Consider the following 22,318-nt stretch of genomic DNA (forward strand, 5'->3'; position numbering starts at 1 on the left):
ATTTTACTGCGTCGTATTATTGCTACTTTGTCTGCTGAATTTGCTATGAGAGATTTGGGCACGCTACATCATTTTTTGGGCATTACTGTCTCTAGGTCCTCACACACATTGTTTCTCTCCCAAGAAGGGTATGCCAAAACCATCCTTGCCCACGCCTCCATGACTGGGTGCAATGCCGCTGTCACTCCTGTCGATACTTCTGCTAAGCTTGAGGCTTGTGACGGTTGCCCTGTTACCGATCCGACCCTCTATTGAAGTCTCGCATGCGCTCTTCAATATCTCACTATTACACGACCAGACATCCAATATGCCGTTCAGCAGCTATGCTTGTTCATGCACGACCCACGGGAAAGCCATCTGCACTTCATGAAATGGGTACTTCGATATGTGCAAGGTACCTTACATTATGGCCTTACTATGACCGCCTCCAAATCCCATCATTTGATTGCTTATACTGATGCTGATTGGGCCGGTTGTCCCGGGTCACGCCGCTCCACATCCGGGTATTGTGTATTTTTGGGTGATAATCTAATTTCCTGGTCGTCTAAACGCCAAGCCACAGTCTCTCGGTCAAGTGTCGAGTCTGAATATCGAGGGGTTGCCAATGTCGTAGCCAAAACTAGTTGGCTTCATAATTTACTTCTTGAGCTTCAAATGCCAATTAAGCAGGCCACTCTCGTCTACTGCGACAACATCTCCGCTGTTTATCTCGCAGGTAACCCTTTCCAACACCAGCGCACGAAACACATTGAGATTGACATTCATTTTGTGCGTGAACAGGTGCAGCTTGGTAAGGTGCGCATTCTCCATGTCCCTTCCCGCTATCAATATGCTGATATCTCTACAAAGGGACTTTCGCGCCAGATATTCACTGATTTCCGGACCAGTCTTTGCGTCCGGCCTCCTCCCGCTTCGACTGCGGAGGTGTATTAGTAAATAGAATATTGTAAATATTTGTTACGATATTATTTGATAGCATATCTTAGATATTATTGTATAGCGTAGATTACGTTCACATTGTATATTGCTCTATATATTGTAACCCTTGAATATGAATGAAAGTCAGGGATTCAGTTTCTATCATGTACAATTTCGTGTGTTTTATCAACTTAGTTGCTTAGGATCTCCAAAGTCCTTTGTATCGTTTTTCTCGAAACTTTAGTGCCTTTTCAAATCGTTATTTTCTCTCAGCATTGTTTTGAGTGTTGGTCATTTTTTTATCTGATTCTTCTCGCAGTATTAACATCTGCACAATTTGATTCCAATTTATTTAATTATTATACCCAATTATAGACAGATTAAATGTTATAGTAGTTTCCTAAACATTTTTTTCATTTATCGATAATAGTCGTTCTTGAGTTGTTTTTAGATTGAACTTATAAATTATCTAACATAGGCCGTTTGCTTAAAATATTATACACTCAAACTATTATACTGATATAACTATAAAGTTTTATGATGCTATGTATATATGTCGTGATACGTGCAATTTATATAGTCTTTTTAGCCTTTTATTGCACGCATTTCTATGCCTTTTTGTATCGTTATGTATTGCAAAATGCCCCGAATTGGATACTTTGGTTTGTTTTGTCTAATTTGCAGAAATGAACCTGAAAGTAGTGAAACTGCGCCCCATTCGTCGTGTTTAGCATGCATTATTAGGAGACGGGAATATTGGAGCAAGAGTCATGCCTTGGAGTGCGTGAAGGATAGTCATTTGAAGCTGCCAAAGACGAGTAGAGGCTGATTTGATGGAAAAGCACTCGATCGAGAAGAATTGATGGCCGATCGAGTGGTTTGGCTGACACAAGAATTCGAGCGAGTGATTCTATCTGCTCGATCGAATTCGTGATTATTGGAGTTCCTCGATCAAGAGGTTTATTTGCTCGATCGAGTACATATGCTGGAGAAGACCTTGATCGAGTGGTCTGAATCCACTCGATCGAGAGGTTTGCTGTTTTATGCGGGTTTTCTAAGCCCGTGTTGTTTTATTTTATTAAGTATGACGCTTCTCTATATAAGGAAGTCGTCTTAGGTCATTAATCATTTTTTTCACATAATTTCTACTGCTTAAACTTCTGAATCTCTTAATTACTTGACTGCTTAATCTCTCAACCTTTTGCTTGCTTTGTGGATTGTTCTCTACGCCGGATTCATAAATATTGTAATCATTCTTTCCTCTTTAATCTCATCTTAATTCTTGTTTGCATAAATTCTTGTTTTTCCTTTATTACTCTTGCCTTAGTTTTGTTTATGCCTGATCATTATCGTTTTATCATGTCTTCCATTAGCATACTTATTATTATTATTATTGTTGACGCCCTTAATAACATGAGTAGCTAATTCCTTTTATGTTAGGATTAGGGGATCCATGGTAGGAATGTGACGATTAAGCGAATAGGCTAGATAATTTACATGTGAGAATCTGTCCCCATAGCAATTTAAATTTAACATCAATTTAGTTGAGTGCATACTTCTAAATTACATTAATCTGGTTAACTTTACTCCTGGATCGGAATATTGGAATAAATAGACCTGCTATGAACAGTAGACTACCCTAATGAGGAGAGAAGTTAGGTTAGTGGAAATCTAGGATAGAAAGTGGACAGGAAGGACCTTTCCCTTATCCTTCTCACAGTAGATTGTTTAGGCTATTTACAACTGAGTCGATAGACTACCATGGTGAACCGAAATCCTGGCATACCCTCTCTTATTTGATCACTCTTATCGTATTTTCTCGTTTTTATTCGTCTCATTTTATTTCTCTTTCCCTTAAACTTTTAGTAGTTTAGAAACCAAATTAAAAACCCCCATATTATGACTTAAATAGACGGACCTTTAGACAGATATCTTGCCTCCCTGTGGAGAATCGACCCTACTTATCACTAGGTTCCGTTAATATATTTAAGTTTATTTTTGGTACAAACGACAGTATCAAATTTTGGCGCCGTTGCCGGGGAGGCAATAGCCCTATCTGCCTTTTGTTTCGTTCATTTTTTATCCGTCTCAGGGAATTTTTATTCCTTGAGACAGTTCTCACTTATTTCTTTCAGTGTTGTGTATGCCCAGGTCAAACAGGTCGGAATTAGTCCCAGCTGATCCTGAGCCAGAGAGATCTTTTCGGCATAGACTCCGTCTGCAAAGAAAGACTCTAAAGGAAGACTTTAGTACTTTCGAACCCGAACTACAACGCTTTCTTTTCATAGAAGAGCCGTCTTGTGAAGAAGACAATCTCATTTCTGCTATTAAGCCAGTAAAGATGCCTAACATAGCGGTCACTCAGAGCCTACAGCTGCCTCGATTCCCAAAGGCTTCAAGCTCATAACTGAGGATGGTAACACTTTTGATATCCGTCCATCTTATATAAATTTGGTAGAAAAGAACCTGTATCGAGGTGTGGCGGGTGAAGATCCGCGAAAGCATATGGAGGTCTTTACTGACTACTGCTCTACCATTCCCGCTACAAAGGGAGTGACTCAAGACAAGATAAAGGAAGTTCTATTTCCTTTTTCATTGACTGATGGAGCCAGAGAGTGGCTCACTGATCATGATCGCACTGCAGCCGGTATCACCAACTGGGAGACCCTTGCTCTTGCCTTTTACAAAAGGTACTTTCCTCCACAACGTACTAATCAGCTGAGGGGGAAGATTACGAGTTTCAAACAGGCACCTGATGAGAATTTTTATGAGGCTTGGTATCGATTCAAGAAGCTAGTGAGGTCTCTTCCTCACCAGTGGTTTTTATGCAACCAGTTCTACAATGGGTTGTATGACGACCACCGAGCTATACTTGATGCCTCATCCAATGGGAGATTCCAAAAGAATATTGATGATGATAAGAGATGGGGTATTATTGAGGCGATGGCGACCCATTGTGCTGAGTATGGGAACCTGGGGGACGGTATTCGGATGGTGCATTCGGTCGACAATGCTGTTGTGGCTCAACTGGAAGCCATGAATGCTCGTTTTAATAGATTGGAACTGCAAGCTAGTGGTGATCAACAGACGATTCATCTGTTGACTAGACAGGAAACTGTCACTTGTGAGAGATGTGGGAGCAATGACGGTCACACTATTGTTGACTGTCTGACAAAAAAGGAACAAGTCCTTGTCTTTCAGCAATATAGGCAAGGAGGAGGTTCTTATTACAATAACCAAGGGGCAGTCCATCCCAATTTGAGGTGGACAAGTCAGAATGTTCTCAATCCTACTCCTCGACCGCAGCAGTAGCAAGCCTATGTCCCTCCTCATAAGGCTCAACAAGGCTTCCAAAAGCCTCCTTCTTTTCCTCCACCGCATCAAGGAGCTTCATCTTCTAGTGGGGTAAGTGAGTTAACTAAGTTAAAGACAATGATTCAATCATTGACTACGCAGCTGCAAATGAGTGACCAATAAAAAGAAGCTTCGATAAAGTCAATTGAAACTCAAGTTGCTCAGCTGGCCACGAGCCAATCCATGAGGAAACCGGGTCATTTACTGTCTCAATCCGAGAAGAATCCACACGAGACGATAAATTTGATTAACCTGCGAAGTGGTCGTTCTTATGAAGGACCAAAATTGTCAACTTTTGAGGATATATCAGACCCAAGGAGTGCTATTATTGATGATGAACGGGCGTCTAATGCTGAAAATATGCCTAGCACGAAGAAAATACTCGATCGCTTGATTTCTAGTGGTCGATCGAGTAGAAATGCAGCTGATATTACTCGATCGAATGGTTCTTGTGGTCGATCGAGTAAACTGGATATTCAAGGAACTGATCAAGAGGTTGAAACCACTCGATCGAGTGGAAATTCTGAAGAAATTGTTCGATCGAGTGGAAGTGTTCCTCGATCGAACACTGTGGATATAGAGGAACTCGATCGAGAAGCTGCTAATGCTCGATCGAGTGAAAAGTCACCTGAAAGGCCTTGATCGAGAGGTAAAAAGACTCGATCGAGTGGAAAAGAGTTTGAACCCGTTGAGACATTGGAAGAAAGGAATAAAGGGCTTGAAATTCCTATCACTGTGCCCTTTCCAAGGCGATTACAGAACAACAAAGCTAATCAACAGTTCAGGAAATTTGCCGAGCTCCTGAAAAGTTTACAGGTTACTGTTCCATTCGCCAAACTACTCACTCAGGTACCCTCTTATTTAAAATTCATGAAAGAAATTTTGTCACGTAAGAGGCATATAAATGATCATGAGACGGTAGCTTTAACTGAAGTAGGGAATGCCTTAGTTCAAAATAAGTTGCCACCTAAACAGACTAACCCGGGTAGCTTTTCTATTCCGTGTCATATAGGAACCCGTTTGATTGATAACGCACTATGCGATCTAGGTGCTAGCATGAGCGTCTTACCCTTGTCTCTCGCTAGGAGACTTGGTTTGACCAAATTTAATTGCACTAACATGACCGTTCAGATGGCTGACCGTAGTATATCACGGCCACTAGGAGTTATAGAGGACAGACCTGTCAAGATCGGGAGGTTCTTTACTCCCGTAGACTTTGTAGTGCTTGACATCCTCGAGGACACTCACAGCCCTATAATTTTAGGGAGACCATTTTTATCCGCTGCTTGTGCAGTGATCGACGTCGGGGGGAAGACACTCACATTTCAGGTAGGAGATGAAGAATTGATTTTTCATCAGTCTAAATCTCGTAGGGCTCCCATGCAAGCTCAACCTTGCAATGCCATAGCCTCTATTGACTAAGTTATAGACACTCCAGCTGAGAATGTTGAACTTTGTGCTGCTATTATAACGCCTCCGCCTCAGACTAAGAGCGAAAAGGAGGAACATTCTCCTGTTTTCCTTGTTACAAGTACAGATAAAGGAGATGCTGGAATCGATGACGGTCAAAGTGCAGTCAACGTCAATCAAAGTGCTGGGAAAGAAGCCAATGTCGATGGGAATATTAAGAAGAAGAACAAAGTTCGTGCATACGTGGATGCCAACTATTCCCCTTCTACCAGTTCAAATTCAAAATCATGGCGCTCGAAGAGGACGGTCAAAGATGCTGAAGGGACCTCCTCCAGTCAGAAGCCCTCTTGTGGGCTACTGAAGTGTTTTGGGCAGTAGGCGGGGATGCCCCGTGTAATAATTTGTAAAAATTTAAATTTGTGTTGGATTTCTTTATTGCATTTTTAGAACTTTTAGACTTTAGACTAATTAGCTTAGCGAACATCGACTATAGACTGCTTATTTTATGATTTGGTATTATCGGGATATGCTTTTGCGTGTTTTTATACAGGTTTGGGGAAATTATATCGCATTGGGATGAGTTACACGAGAAAACAACTCGATCGAGTACTTTTTGTACTCGATCGAGAGGAATGCCCAAGAAAAGTGATCGATCGAGCAGATTCATTTACTCGATCAAAATGGCAAAAATGAAGAAAACTCGATCGAGAGGAATTCTATTCAATCGAGCAGATTGGAGGTCACAGTTCTCGATCGAGTGATTTCAAATCACTCGATCGAGTGACTTTGCTTATTACACACAGGGAGTTAACCTTTTAACTTCTATTTTTTCATTCTTTTATTTCATTCTTCATTTCTTCTTCCTTTTTCGTGCGACATAACTCCATATCCTCCATTAATCTTCCCTTTCTACCAAATCAAACACCCACATTATCATCTTTGAGACTAAATTGACATTTGCCCTCACTTTTCCCCTTTCAATTCATTCTTGTTGCGTAGATTTTTGGGAATTAGGGTTTTCGGATTTTTCGATCAAAATCCGTCATTTGCATAGATTCTTGTTGATTTTCTTGCTTAATTGTTATGGGCATTCATCAAGTAAGTGTTCCCCTTTCCTCTCTTGTTGATTATTTGCTTATTTCGAGTTTAATAGAGTAATTAGGGTTTTGCGGGTTTAGTTCGAAAATCCGACTGATTTGGGGGTTTTTGTGTTTAATTTGTTTAATTGATTGAATTCCCCCATTGCTTGCTTGATTAGGATGGAAAGTAGCTCCCTTTCCTCGACTAGCTCGACTGCTACCCCATCCACGACTGCGACGGTGATCCCTGCTGTTACCACGGTCATTCCGACTGCCAGTACCCCTATTTTTCCTGATGTCACTGTCGGTACTACTACTGCTGCTGTTGCTAGCTCTGTTTCTGTTAGTGCTAGCTCTGTTTCCGCCTCTGTCAGTACTGTCACTGCCTCTACTACTACTGCTGCTAGTTTTGTTTCTGCTGCCTCTACTAGTATAGCCGCTCCTTCCACTTCTGGTACGGTGACTACTTGGCCTGCTGCGTGGTCACCAGCTGTCACAGCTGCCTACCGGGCTGCCTTAGTACCTCGCACCGTGAGAGGACGGGCTTCTTCCTCACGTACTAGATATCGGGGTCGCGGACGAGCCACACCTACTGCTGGCCCGGTCACGATCCGTGTCGATGACTCACTTGACCCGCACCCCGACTACCCCGAGTTACGTTTCGTTAACGGTATGCACCGTACTCGTTTCTTTGCTTTAGAGAGCTGTGATTTTTCTTCAACAAAGTTTTTGTGTCGTAACTCGCTTGAGAGGTTAGGTATTTACGAGCCCGTAGTTGAGATACTGAACGGGACGGGGATGGCTTGATTGATTACCATGAGTGCCACGACCTACATGGAGCTTACCCTCGAGTTTTTCAGCTCCTTCACCTTTTCTGCCGGTGCATACGCCACCTACCCTCGTAGTTCTTGTGTTTCCTTCTGGTTATTTAACCGAACCACGACTTGGACCCTAGAGGAGTTTGGCAGTAGGTTAGGTTTGTCTTCTACAGGTGACTGGGACCCTCCTAGAAAGGTCCTACGCATCTTGTGGCGGACCTTGGCACAGACACCTTATGAGGAGCGCAAGCTCGCTCACATCCACCTTCCCCCGGCCCGTTACTTCTTGCGTCTCATTGGTGGGACCATTTTTGGCCGTAAAGAACCAAACAATGAGAACAACATTGAGTTGTCTATTCTCGGGCGCTATCTGAACATAGATAGCGAGGGCCCCTTTGTGCTTAACATTGCTTATCTGACTGCTCAGTATTTTCATACTGTAGGGCAGAAGACTTCGGGCACCATTGTCGGCGGTGGCATAGCCACTTTTCTTGCCCATTCTATCTTCCCCGCCTTTCCTCGTGACTTACAGCACCTAGACACTAATAGGTACCTTGACCTGGCAGCTATGCTGTCTATGACTTGGCTTGCTTCTGACCAATGGACTTGGAAGATATGTAGTTCCTTGTCCGAGGTCTTACCTTGTACCACTCTACCCCGTCTTGTCCCTTTACCTACTGTTAGGGGTAGGTTACCTCCACCACTACTCTTTTTTCACCTCCCACTTGCCCCACCTCCTACCATGTCCGCTTCTAAGAAGCGGACGAGACCGGAGAGGGATCCATACCTTCTACGGGTGGCCAGACTTCCACGACCATTCCTACCCCGATCTCTACTCCTACTCCTACTCCTGAGCAGACACAGCCGATCTATCCGGCTAATTTTGTTCCACCTCAACCTTTTGAGGCGTCCGCGGTCCTAGACCAAGGGTGCCGTGATAGTTTGCTTCTTGAGCTTATTACCAGGCAGGCTCATATGGAGCGGGACATTGCACTTGCTTTGTTCCCTCTATACGAGTATCGCATGAGGAGAGGACGTCCTGTCCCTAAGGGCTGGCCACACCCGTCTTTTTACCGGTACCCAGCTGAGAGGTACCCACAGCCGGCCAGCGAGGCAGACACCGCTGAGGAGGAGGAGAGAGTACGAGCTGTGGAGACGAGGACGAGGGAGCAGCAGGTGGACCCAGACTTCACGGTGGAGGACGTGGAGGATGACGGTGACGAGTAGTTACTGGTCTACTCACTTCCCCAGTTTTCTGGCTGGTTTGGGGAAGTTCGTGTTTTGTATGTACATTCTTGCTCGTTTATTTATTTTTGTCTCCTTTTTATTTATTGTTTTTCATGCATTTATTGGTTGCTTTTACCCCGTTCCCGTTATTTATCTGCTGGTGTATGCTGGATACAACGAGGGCGTTGTCCGTTTTGGTTTGGGGAGGGTAATGCATCCTTTGTGTCTGCATTTTGCATTGTTTTTGCATTCATGTTTCCTTTTTTCTGCTTGCATTGTATTTATTCCTTTTAAAAATCATAAAAATCAAACAAATATTAGAAAATTTTCAAAAATTCAAAAAATATTCACGTTTCATTTTACATATAGGTTGAGTCGGAATGGTCGATTTCCGTGATGATATTGCACTGTAACTTGTCATTTTTACTTGAGCCTTGCATTTTTATTGACAGTTATTAGCTTAGTCTTGCGCATATCTACGAGTTAATGTCAAAAATTTAGCTGACTGTGTAGACTTGACCTGATAGATTGGCAACCTACTTTACAATTTCTGAGTTTTAGAGCCACATAACTGGTGACATTTGTGACCTTAACTGGTGACATTCATAACCAGTTCATTAGAAATTGAGAGTAGTACTCCTTGCATAACATGTTCATCACTTTTGCACATTTATGAAATTCGTTTTCTTGTCAAATGCATACATTCGGGTTTGTGATCGGTGTCACATGCAGGGAGGTGCTTGCAATTTTTCTCCTTCTTTCATTTTCACCCATTTAGCTCCACTTTAGCCAAATATAGCCTTTTTGACCCATTAGCTACACCCAAAATTTAGCCTGCCCAGTCAAGCTAGTTTAGTGTGACTTTTGTGGTATGTTTATCATGTTGCGAGTTTGGTATGTTTTTATTGATTGGAGTTGGTAGAAAAATGAGAAGGAATGAGGAAAAAAAGACGTGAAAAAGAAGTAAAAAAAAAAGAAACGTGTGATAAGAAGGAAAAAGAAAAAAAATTGAAAAAAAAATGAGGAAAAAAGATGTGAGAAGAAGAAAAAATTAGATTTCGAAGAATGAGACCGTATTAAAAAAGGGAAGTTTGTGACGGTCTCACTCCTCCGTCTTTATTTACATCTTTTTGAGGAGATAGTATATTTGGTTAGTGCGTTGTATGCCAATGAAGGGTACTTGCACTTTATTTTCTAGTCAGCTGAGTTTGGATGGTCTTATTTGGTCTTGTTTAGGAACTGGCTTGACGCTTTACCTCCACATTTCCATAATCTGTTTTGCCTTTTCTCACCTGTGGCCTCACTTTCCCATATTATTTGTAAGCCCTCGGCTGTGACGGACATTGTTGGTTGGAATATGTGCATAGTACTTGAATCGTCTGTCATTTTTGTTGCATGCATGTTATGTAGGTCGCAGTTTAGGTGAGTGACTGTTTCTCCTTCTCTCTTATACATATATTTCACCCTTTGCTTCATGAGTAAAGAGTGACCCCGTGAGAGTCCGATTTTGTTGGTCTTGCAAGGTCGATAGGTCAGCTTTATTTAAGGACATTTTATAACTCGTTTGCGTATTGACTGCTGTAGCTATGACTGTTAATTTTTGTTTGCATTAAATTGGTTCAAGTAGACAAGTTATAGCTAGCTCTGAGATTTCATTTCCGTTCCATTAGTTTGCACTTAGTTTACTCGAGGACGGGTAAAGGTTCGGTTTGGGGAGATTTGATACGTGCAATTTATATAGTCTTTTTAACCTTTTATTGCACGCATTTCTATGCCTTTTTGTATCGTTATTTATTGCAAAATGCCCCGAATTGGCTACTTTGGTTTGTTTTGTCTAATTTGCAGAAATGAACCTGAAAGTAGTGAAACCGCTGTAACACCCCCATACTCCAAGTGCCTTACCAGGACCACCCAGGTATAAGGATGTTACCATCTCGGTTACCCGAGGCAATGATAATCAAATAAACAATAATGAAACAACGTTTAAATAGAAATACTTTAGTGAAAGGTTACAATCTCAAAACCAAAACCAAAAGTACGAATACATGATCTCAAACTGACTGTCTACTGATTTAACTGAAATGTTTATGAAAACTACTAGCTATAGCGGAAGACTTCTATCATCAGACCGTGGCACATCCCAGCTATCCCAGTACTCAACTCATACCTGCTCAATATCTGCTCACCATCCCCGAATGGATCACCACAGGTTTTAAAACAATAAACGGGTCGATTATTTACATAATTTATATCACGAACAATACAGTAACCAATACAGCTCAAACAATCATACACAATCATCCACTCCACTCCATCCCCGTCACCGACTGTCCACTGGACCAGCCCTGCCAGTGGGGGACCGCAACCGTACCCACCAAATCCCCGCTCATCATACCGAGCGATAACCCTGTCCCATTAATGTGCACATCCCCTTCCGTGGCGGGTTCCATGAAGGGCAAAACTAGGGCGTGAAGCCACTCCCGCAAGTGACTCCACTCAGTCGAGAACGCATCTCGAGAACCAGAGACAAACAATCACAATCACAATACAATATCACAACCGTCTGAATCAATCAACAACACTAACTACAGCACGATCACCACACATTATGTAAATAATACTGAGTAGGGAAACCCTACCTAGAAAGCACAACTATCAGACGGTCTCAACAGCTGTATCAAAAAGCCTCTTCTACAAATCCTCCTCCTATCATACATACACATAATTACTACCAATCATACAAACAACAAAACCCCCAAATCCCCCAAACTAGGTTTAACCAACTTTAAAGAAACATCATAAAAATGGTATATAGGTCTTACCCTCGACGCAAGGATCACAACGGTATAAAGGAAAGTGAAATCCGACCTTCCAAGCTCCGGGATTTGCCAACAATGCGATTAAAGCTAATGACGTAGTTTGCTTTCTCTTCTCACAGTGATTAGGTTTTGAAAAGTGATTTAAGAACAATGACGGAAGTATTATATACTCTAATCGTATTATTAACAAAACCTGAGAAAACACCCCCCAGAATGGGCTACTCGATCGAGTAGCTAAGGTACTCGATCGAGTGCCCCCTTACTCGATCGAGTACCCACGTTACTCGATCGAGTACCCAACAGGTCAGAAACTATTTTAATCCGCAACACGCCCTTACTCGACAGAGTCAGGCCTACTCGATAGAGTACCCCAAGACTCATAAATATGTAGTATTACAGTCTTCCCTCCTTAAAAAGAACTTCGTCCCCGAAGTTCAAACCACTACACAACAAAGACACACACTACGCATTCCCGACTCAACAACCAACACAAAACTCAACATAAAAACATGTTACTAACCCAAACTCAACTGGAGTCAACGACAACAACCATGCCAACACAACACAAAAGGGTAAAAAACTCAAAAAAACTCTTTGCGATCATCTCCTACCCCTCTCAAAGAAACAAGGTTACGTCCCTGTAACCATATATACCTGATCAAAAAGGAAAGGGTAGCGCTCTCTCATGGCATCCTCTGCCTCCCATGTAGCTTCCTCAGTCTCGTGGTTAGACCAAAGGATCTTAAGCAAAACTGTCTCACCACTCCTAGTCTTCCTAACCTTCCGGTCAAGAATCTGCTTAGGTACCTCAAGATATGATAAGGACTCATCTAGCTCTAAGCTCTCTACCTCTAACACATGTGAAGGGTCACTCACATACTTCCGCAGCTGCGATACATGAAACACATTATGCACTCTCTCTAACGCAGCTGGTAAAGCCAGACGATATGCAACCTCCCCAACTCGCTCTAAGATCTAATAAGGCCCGATGAACTTCTGACTCAGCTTGCCTTTCTTCCCAAATCTCATAACGCCACGCATAGGAGACACTTTCAGAAGAACCTTGTCCCCAACCTGAAACTCTATATCCCGGCGATGTAGATCTGCATAATTCTTTTGCCTATCCTGAGCTGCTCTCATCCGTTCCCTGATCATCTTTATCTGTTCAACCATCTCATATACCATCTCTGGTCCTAGAACCACTGCCTCAGCACTGTCATCCCAACAAATCGGACTCCTGCATCTCCTCCCATATAAAGCCTCAAAAGGTGACATGCCAATACTAGTGTGATAGCTGTTGTTGTAAGAAAACTCTATCAAATCCAACCTCTGTTCCCAGCTACCACCAAAGTCCATCACACAAGCTCGCAACATATCCTCAAGAGTCTTGATCGTTCTCTCGATCCGACCGTGCCGTCGCGAGAATGAAAAGTTGTACTCATCTTCAAAGTTGTTCCCAAAGATTCCTGCAACTCTTTCCAAAACCTTGAGATAAATCTCGCATCTCTGTCAGACACTATGTCCTTAGGGACTCCATGTAACTTAAGCACATTCTTTCGATAAGCCATAGCCAATTGTGCTTTAGTCCATGTATCTTTCATTGGCACAAAGTGAGCTGACTTGCTCAGTCGATCCACTATCACCCATATCATATTATTACCCTGTTGACTCTTTGGCAAACCCACGATAAAATCCATAGAAATGGATTCCCACTTCCACTCAGGTACCTCTAAAGACTGAATCTTACCTTGTGGTCGTCGCTATTCCCCTTTAACTCTCTGGCATGTCAAACAACGGGCTACAAACTCCGTTGTTTCTTTCTTCATCCCAGGCCACCAAAACGTGTTCTTCAAATCTTTGTACAGCTTGTCACCACCTGGATGTACTGAATACGGTATACAATGTGCCTCTGTCATGATTGTCTTTTTCAGCTCCTCATCATTAGGGACACACCACCTACCATCGAACCTCAAACTACCATCTGTATGAATAGAGAATCGGGACACTGTCCCATTCTCTACTCCAGCTTTCCACTCAACCATCTTAGGATCCAAAGCCTGTTTACCTCGAATGTCATCATAAAGATCAGGCTGCACTGTCAAATCTCCCATAGCATCCTCTCTCTGCATCATATATATCCCAAACTTCCCCACCTCATCTCTCAACCTCATCAAAGATAGAGCTGTACACAAGGAATGTACACTCGTCCTACTCAAAGCATCTGCAACAACATTGGCTTTCCCTTCATGGTAGATAATATCCATGTCATAATCGCCAATCAGCTCCATCCACCTCCTCTGTCTCATGTTCAACTCCTTTTGAGTGAAGATGTACTTGAGACTCTTGTGATCCGAAAGTACCTTAAAGGTCGCCCCATAAAGGTAATGTCTCCATATCTTGAGAGCAAACACCACTGCACCCAACTCTAGATCATGTGTAGGGTAGTTCTCCTTATACGGTTTTAATTGCCTAGAAGCATAGGCAATCACCTTACCGTTCTGCATCAACACACATCCCAACCCATTCTTTGAGGCATCTGTATAAACCTCAAAGTTCTCGATTCCTTCAGGCAATGCTAAGATAGGAGTTGTGGTCAAACGCTTCTTTAATGTTTGGAACGCCTTCTCACAAATCTCATCCCAACGAAACCTGTTCTCTTTCCTCATCAAAGTTGTCATAGGTCTAGCTATCTTGGAGAAATCTTTCACGAACCGTCTGTAATATCCAGCTAAACCCAAGAAACTCCTAATCTCAGCAACATTCTTTGGTGCTTCCCACTTTGTCACTGCCTCAATCTTTGCCGGATCCACAGCTACTCCCTCCTTAGAGATCACTTGCCCCAGAAAAGCAACTTTCTCTAACCAGAACTCACACTTGGACAGCTTAGCATACAACTCATGCTCCCTCAGAGTCTGCAACACCATCCTCAGATGTTCCTCATGCTCCTCCTTAGTCTTAGAGTAGACTAAGATGTCATCGATAAACACCACCACGAACTTGTCCAAAAACTGTCTGAAGATTCTGTTCATCAAATCCATAAACACAGCCGGTGCATTAGATAACCCAAACGGCATCACCACGTACTCAAAATGACCATACCTCGACGTAAAAGCGGTCTTTGGTATGTCCATCTCTCTAATATTCACCTGATGGTATCCCGACCTCAAATCAATCTTGGAAAAGACTGATGCACCACTCCACTGATCAAACAGGTCATCTATCCTTGGCAAAGGATACATATTCTTCACTGTCACTCGGTTCAGCTCTCTGTAATCTATGAACAGCCTCAAACTCCCATCTTTCTTCTTCACGAAAAGAACTGGTGCTCCCCACGGCGATAAACTAGGTCTAATGTATCCCTTCTCTATCAGATCATCTAAATGTTTCCTGAGCTCCTCCATCTCTTTAGGACCCATCCGGTACGGTGCCTTAGGGATTGGCCTCATCCCCGGTTTCAACTCAACGGTGAAATCTATCTCCCTCTTCGGTGGCAACCCCGGAATCTCCTCTGGAAAAACATCTGCGAACTCTCCCACCACCGGTATCTGATCAACTGTCTGACTCTCTATCCGGTCATCTCTCACATGGCATAAGATCAAATGACATCCCTTCCTCAGATAAGACTTCAAGGTGACAGCTGCAATCAACTTAACTTTGGGTTTGACTAGAAACCCACGATAAGACACACTAACACCGTTAGGCCCTCTCAAAGACTCTTTCTTTTGATGACAGTCTATCTTAGCTTTATACTTTCCTAACCAATCCATCCCGACTATCATCTCAAAACCGTCAAAAGGAAACTGTAGCAAGTCTACAGGTAGATCAACTTGCCCAACTATCATAGATACATCTCTAAACAACCTCCCACATGATACAGACTCACCCGAAGGTATAAAAACTTTCTCACTTACAGACTCATATACCCTTAAACCCAACCGTTTAACCTGACTCGAAGATACAAACGACTGAGACGCCCCCGAATCAAAAAAAAAAAAAAAGGTATGAATACCGTTAACAAGAAAAGTACCAGTGATAACATGTGCATCCTCCTCAGCTTCTTTCTTGTCCATCATGAACAGATTTCCACTGGTCTTCTATCCACCTCCTGGACAGTACTGGCTGATGTGGTCGGCTTAGCACCCGACCCCTGATTGGTGTTGTTGTTCGTAGCTGGTTTCTGATAAGAATTACCTCCATTGCGGTTACCTCCACCCTAATAGCTCTGACTTCCCCGGTTAGACCATGACCCACCTGGTCTGTTGCTCGCATAACTCTGTGCAGGTCCCTGAGAATAGCTCCCCCGAGCCGACCCCTGAAAAGCTCCCGGTGCACTCGTGCACTCATGTCTCTTATGGCCTACACCGCCACAGCCATAGCAGGTCATTCCCCTACTACCACTACCACTCACACGGCCACGCCCAAAGGAAGCCCCAAAGATCGAATCTCGACCCGAAGAAAACCCTCTAGCTTGGGTGTGGTTGCCTTTCTTATGACTAGATTGGCCACCACCCTCACTCTCAGACTTTCTTTTCTCACTCACTCCCTCCTGAGCCATCTCCACCAACCTCTCAGCTCTCCCAGCCCTCTCATAAGCTTCCTTAACATCGGTAAGGACTCCCACGGGTAACTTATCCATAATCTTGGGTGTCAACCCTCTCTCAAAACTCAGCGCGAGTTCTCCTCACTCAAACCCATATCCTCGATACCTAGACTTCTCATTGAACTCGCTTCTAGTACTCGGCCACGACATGTCATATGTCATCTTAAACCCATCAAACTCCTCTCTCGCTTACTCCTCAAATGTTCCGGACAAACTCCTTCCTCACAAACCCTCCGAAACTCTTCCCAAGGTATAGCAGGTAAGCCCCGGTTCGCATACATCTCCCTAGCACTCACCTTCACCGTATCCCACCACTTGCCACCGCTTCCCTCGGGTAGAACGCAGCTTGTTCTACTCTCATCTCATCGGACAAGAACCAGGTCTAGTATGTTCTCCATCTCACAATGCCAGTTGTCAAGAAGGTTTGGTTCCCCGGTTCCCATGTACTCTTTTGGGTTAAACCTCGCTATATAGAGACTGATCTTAGAGTAATCAACCTCCTTATCCTTATCCTTATTAACTTTGTTTAAAGCCTCAGTGAGAGCATCTTGGTGCTCCAACGTCTTAACAACATCATCTATGTTCATGGTCTCAGCTCTCGCATAGTAACCGTTTCTCTTGGGCGGCATCTTGAAACTATATAATAAAGGGTAGATATAAACATACACACTAAAACCTCAAAACACGAAAGCGGACTGCCCAGAACACACTCGATCGAGTGCCCAAACCTACTTGATCGAGTTAGAGGCTACTCGATCGAGTGCCCACCATACTCGATCGAGTGCCTCGACATCAGACCCCAAACAGACCTTCTGATCTCTAACATACTCGACCGAGTAGCCAGGCTACTCGATCGAGTGACTCCCTACTCGATCGAGTGCCCGAGGTACTCGATCGAGTGCCCAAAAACTCGATTCTGGTTGCAAAATCGTCAAATACCCACTCGATCAAGTCAGACCCACTCGATCGAGTCATGCTAACTCGAATATGCTACCCGCATGCTATATCATATCCCAACATATAAAACCACTTTATAAACACAACATCATATCATAGTTAAGCATACTATGCTACTCAACTCTTCATATAATTAACAAACAACAATATCATGTTATCAAACGCCATATAGTAAACATCCATCATGCTTCTCATTCCAACAACAGTTCCATATATCTCATCAAACTTTCTTTCACATTCCACCTTTCTACTCCAAACATCCAACAATTACACATACTTCATCACATCCACACACAAGCTAATAAACAACGCATACGACCTCGACATACACCCCCCATGTGACCGGTTCAAAATTGTAGAGCAAGTTCGCGACTTCAGGACGCCTCCCAAGCCTTTGAATTAGCTCCTACAACCTTTACCCCGGGTTCATTTTAATTGACTCCCTATATTCATTAGATTCATTGGTTACAGGTTTCAGGATCGTCGCTCTAATACCATTTTGTAACACCCCCATACTCCAAGTTCCTTACCATGACCACCCAGGTATAAGGATGTTACCATTTCGGTTACCCGAGGCAATGATAATCAAATAAACAATAATGAAACAACGTTTAAATAGAAATACTTTAGTGAAAGGTTACAATCTCAAAACCAAAACCAAAAGTACGAATACATGATCTCAAACTGACTGTCTCATCGATTTAATCGAAATGTTTATGAAAACTACTAGTCACAGCGAAGACTTCTATCATCGACCGTGGCACATCCCAAATATCCCGGACTCAACTCATACCGCTCAATATCTGCTCACCATCCCCGAATGGATCACCGCAGTTTTAAAACAATAAACGGGTCAAGATTATTTACATAATTTATATCACCAACAATACAAGAACTAATACAAATTTCAAACAATTATACACAATCATCCACTCCACTCCATCTCCGTCACCGATCGTCCACCGGACCACCGCCATGGGGACCGCAGCCGTACCCACCAAATCCCCGCTCATCATACCGAGCGATAACCCTGTCCCATTAATGTGCACATCCCCTTCCATGGCGGGTTCCACGAAGGGCAAAACTAGGGCGTGAAGCCACTCCCGCAAGTTACTCCACTCAGCCGAGAACGCATCTCGAGAACCAGAGACAAACAATCACAATCACAATACAATATCACAACCGTCTGAATCAATCAACAACACTAACTACAGCATGATCACCACACATTATGTAAGTAATACTGAGTAGGGAAACCCTACCTGGAAAGCACAACTATCAGATGGTCTCAACAGTTGTATCAAAAAGCCTCTTCTACAAATCCTCCTCCTATCATACATACACATAATTACTACCAATCATACAAGCAACAAAACCCCCAAATCCCCCAAACTAGGTTTAACCAACTTTAAAGAAACATCATAAAAATGGTATATAGGTCTTATCCTCGACGCAAGGATCACAACGGTATAAAGGAAAGTGAAATCCGACCTTCCAAGCTCCGGGATTTGCCAACAATGCGATTAAAGCTAATGACGTAGTTTGCTTTCTCTTCTCACAGTGATTAGGTTTTGAAAAGTGATTTAAGAACAATGACGGAAGTATTATATACTCTAATCGCATTATTAACAAAACCCGAGAAAACAGCCCCCGTAAACCGGCTACTCGATCGAGTAGCTAAGGTACTCGATCGAGTGCCCCCTTACTCGATCAAGTACCCACGTTACTCGATCGAGTACCCAACAGGTCAGAAACTATTTTAATCCGCAACACGCCCTTACTCGACAGAGTAAGGCCTACTCGATAGAGTACCCCAAGACTCATAAATACGTAGTATTACAACCGCGCCCTATTCGTCCTGTTTAGCATGCATTAAAAGGAGACGGGAATATTGGAGCAAGAGTCATGCCTTGGAGTGCGTGAAGGATAGTCATTTGAAGCTGCCAAAGACGAGTAGAGGCTGATTTGATGGAAAAGCACTCGATCAAGAAGAATTGATGGTCGATTAAGTGGTTTGGCTGACACAAGAATTCAATCGAGTGATTCTATCTGCTCGATCGAATAGGTGATTATTGGAGTTCCTCGATCGAGAGGTTTATTTGCTCGATCGAGTACATATGTTGGAGAAGACCTCGATCGAGTGGTCTGAATCCACTCGATCGAGTGGTCTGAATCCACTCGATTGAGAGGTTTGCTGTTTTATGCGGGTTTTCTAAGCCCGTGTTGTTTTATTTTATTAAGTATTACGCTTCCCTATATAAGGAAGTCGTAATTAGGTCATTAATCATTTTTTTCACATACTTTCTACTGCTTAAACTTCTGAATCCCTTAATTACTTAACTGCTTAATCTCTCAACCTTTTGCTTGCTTTGTGGATTTCTCTATGCCGGATTCATAAAGATTGTAAACATTCTTTCCTCTTTAATCTCATCTTAATTCTTGTTTGCTTAAATTCTTGTTTTCCCTTTATTACTCTTGCCCTAGTTTTGTTTATGCCTGATCATTATCGTTTTATCATGTCTTCCATTAGCCTACTTATTATTATTAATGTTGACGCCCTTAATAACATGAGTAGCTAATTCCTTTTATATTAGGATTAGGGGATCCATGGTAGGAATGTGACGATGTAGCAAATAAGCTAGATAATTTACATGTGAGAATCTGTCCCCATGGTAATTTAATTATAACATCAATTTAGTTGACTGCACGCTTCTAACTTACATTAATCTGGTTAACTTTACTCCTAGACCGGAAGATTGGAATAAATAGACCTGCTATGAACAGTAGACTACCCTAATGAGGACGGAAGTTAAGTTAGTGGAAATCTAGGATAGAAAGTGGACCGGAAGGACCTTTACCTTATCCTTCTCACAGTAGATTGACTAGGCTATTTGAAACTGAGTAGATAGACTACCATGGTGAACCGAAATCCCGGCATACCCTCTCTTATTTCATCACTCTTATCGTATTTTCTCATTTTTATTGCTCTCATTTTATTTCTCTTTCCCTTAAACTTTTAGTAGTTTAGAAACCAAATTAAAAACCCCCATATTGTGACTTAAATAGACGGACCTTTAGACAGATATCTTGCCTCCCTGTGGAGAATCGACCCTACTTATCACTAGCTTCCGTTAGTATACTTAGGTTTGTTTTTGGTACACAAACGACAGTATCATGTCGCACACCTTTGCACGGGTTTAAGCTAGTAATTTCATAATAACAAACCGAAATAAGACTCGAACCCACCTGATCATACCCGAATTGTTGCAAACCTGAAACTGACTCAACCTACCCGACCTAACCTAATTTACCCATCTGACAGGTGTAACTCAATAATGAATCATTGATTTATAAACAATTATTCTTATATAAGGTTGTCTTATATACGAATATTAGTGGTGGAGGCACAACCCATTGTTTTGGGGTCTTAACTCTCATGACATCATAAACGAATTTTTTACCCGCTTGTACACTTAGATAGGCCCTTTTTTTTTTACTTAATTTCAGCTTATTTCAGTTCAGTTTAGCTCTATTCAATTCTGTTAGAACACAATTGGTTGATGATGCCAAGTTTCATTGTCATTTAATTATTTGCTTCTTAGTTAAATGTTTAGCAAATTGAAGCATCCAATGATTGTTCAAAGAAGCCCAAAGATGATCAAGATGAAAGACAAGTCAAGTTTGCCCATTGTCTAGAATGAATGTTGTAAACGAGGTAGTTAAACATATTCTCTTTTTGCATAAGTGATTGCAAAACCGTGCAACAGTTCCTGTGACTGTTGCACCACGGTTTCTGGTACTAACGCTTGGAGAATTTTCCGAAAAATTCATAAGTGTTTAAAATCCTTCAAAAGGTTTTATTGTTTTCTAAAAGATACCATTTTCCAAATCTGAAGAACAATTGAGAACAAAAAGGATATTCTTCCAAGCTAAATTCAAGATGCCTGATGCGTGTCATTTATATGATTTTTTACACCTCATTATACACGCATTTCAGAGCTCATTTGTGTAGTTTAAGCTACCATTTCCCCTATTTCCGTCTACTTTCGTGTTTTTGTACATTATTGCAGAATTGTGAAGAATTCAACGGAAATTGAGCTAAATCCGTCCCCGAGTATCCTGCATTGCATTTGACGTGAAGAATTCACTTAAGGAACGAGCTTGGTGCGCATTTCAAGGCCCAAAAGACAAATCCACGAGATTATAGAATCCAACTATCAACTACTTCAGTCGATCGACCACTGCCTTCAGTCGATCGACCAACCTGCGGGTTCCAGTAGCTACTGTTCAGCTCAGGGCAGTCGATCGACCGCCATGCTTAGTCGATCGACCACACCGCTAATCAGACGTAAATAAGAAGGTCGCGGAAAAGCAAGCCCATTGTGTTTAGGTTTTGATAATAAGTGTTACGCATATTTTCTATATAACGTAACCTAGCACATCAAGTTTGACATTCAGTTTTTATCAGTTTACTTCATAAAATAATTAGGGTTCTAAGTTGTTGGGAATTTTATACGGTTTATCTTCGTTCGGTTTGTGATTCTTGCTCTGCAATTTCGGTACTCTTCTGCTCTTAATTTAGTTCGCTTTATTATCGTTTATAGGAGAGAATTGCTAGTTAGTTTCCCGAAACCGTAATTATCGTTTTATGTTAATCGTCTGTTAAATCGTTTCAAGCATGAATTCAGTAGAATTATTAGTCAATTTATTCATTGTTGTTATTCCTAGTATGAGTAGCTAAATTTATTATGCTAGGATGTAGGGGAATTTTAGTGTAGGCGGCGTAGGATAATGTGGCCTGAAATCGCGTGTTAGTCGATCGACTGCCATACCTGGTCAATCGACTGACCACGTGAGGTGTTACCTTCGTTTTAATTGTTTTAATTTCTATATTTGACGAATCGAGTGCACACGACTAGTTGAATGTTTAGGACATGACTGACCCATTAGATCGAAAGATAGGGAAAGTTGCTTGACCACCAATTACAATGACTAAGCTATGCTGAGATCGAAAGATAGGTAAAGTTTAGATTATTAGTCACTTTTCAGGATGAGAGTCAGTATTAGTGATATTAGGGACTTGTAGCGAGATAGAAAGATGCTATCTGTTAAGAGTGGACCGAGAGGACCTCTTGT

Source organism: Silene latifolia, chromosome Y, assembly GCF_048544455.1.
Source record: "Silene latifolia isolate original U9 population chromosome Y, ASM4854445v1, whole genome shotgun sequence".
Classification (NCBI taxonomy): Eukaryota; Viridiplantae; Streptophyta; class Magnoliopsida; order Caryophyllales; family Caryophyllaceae; genus Silene; species Silene latifolia.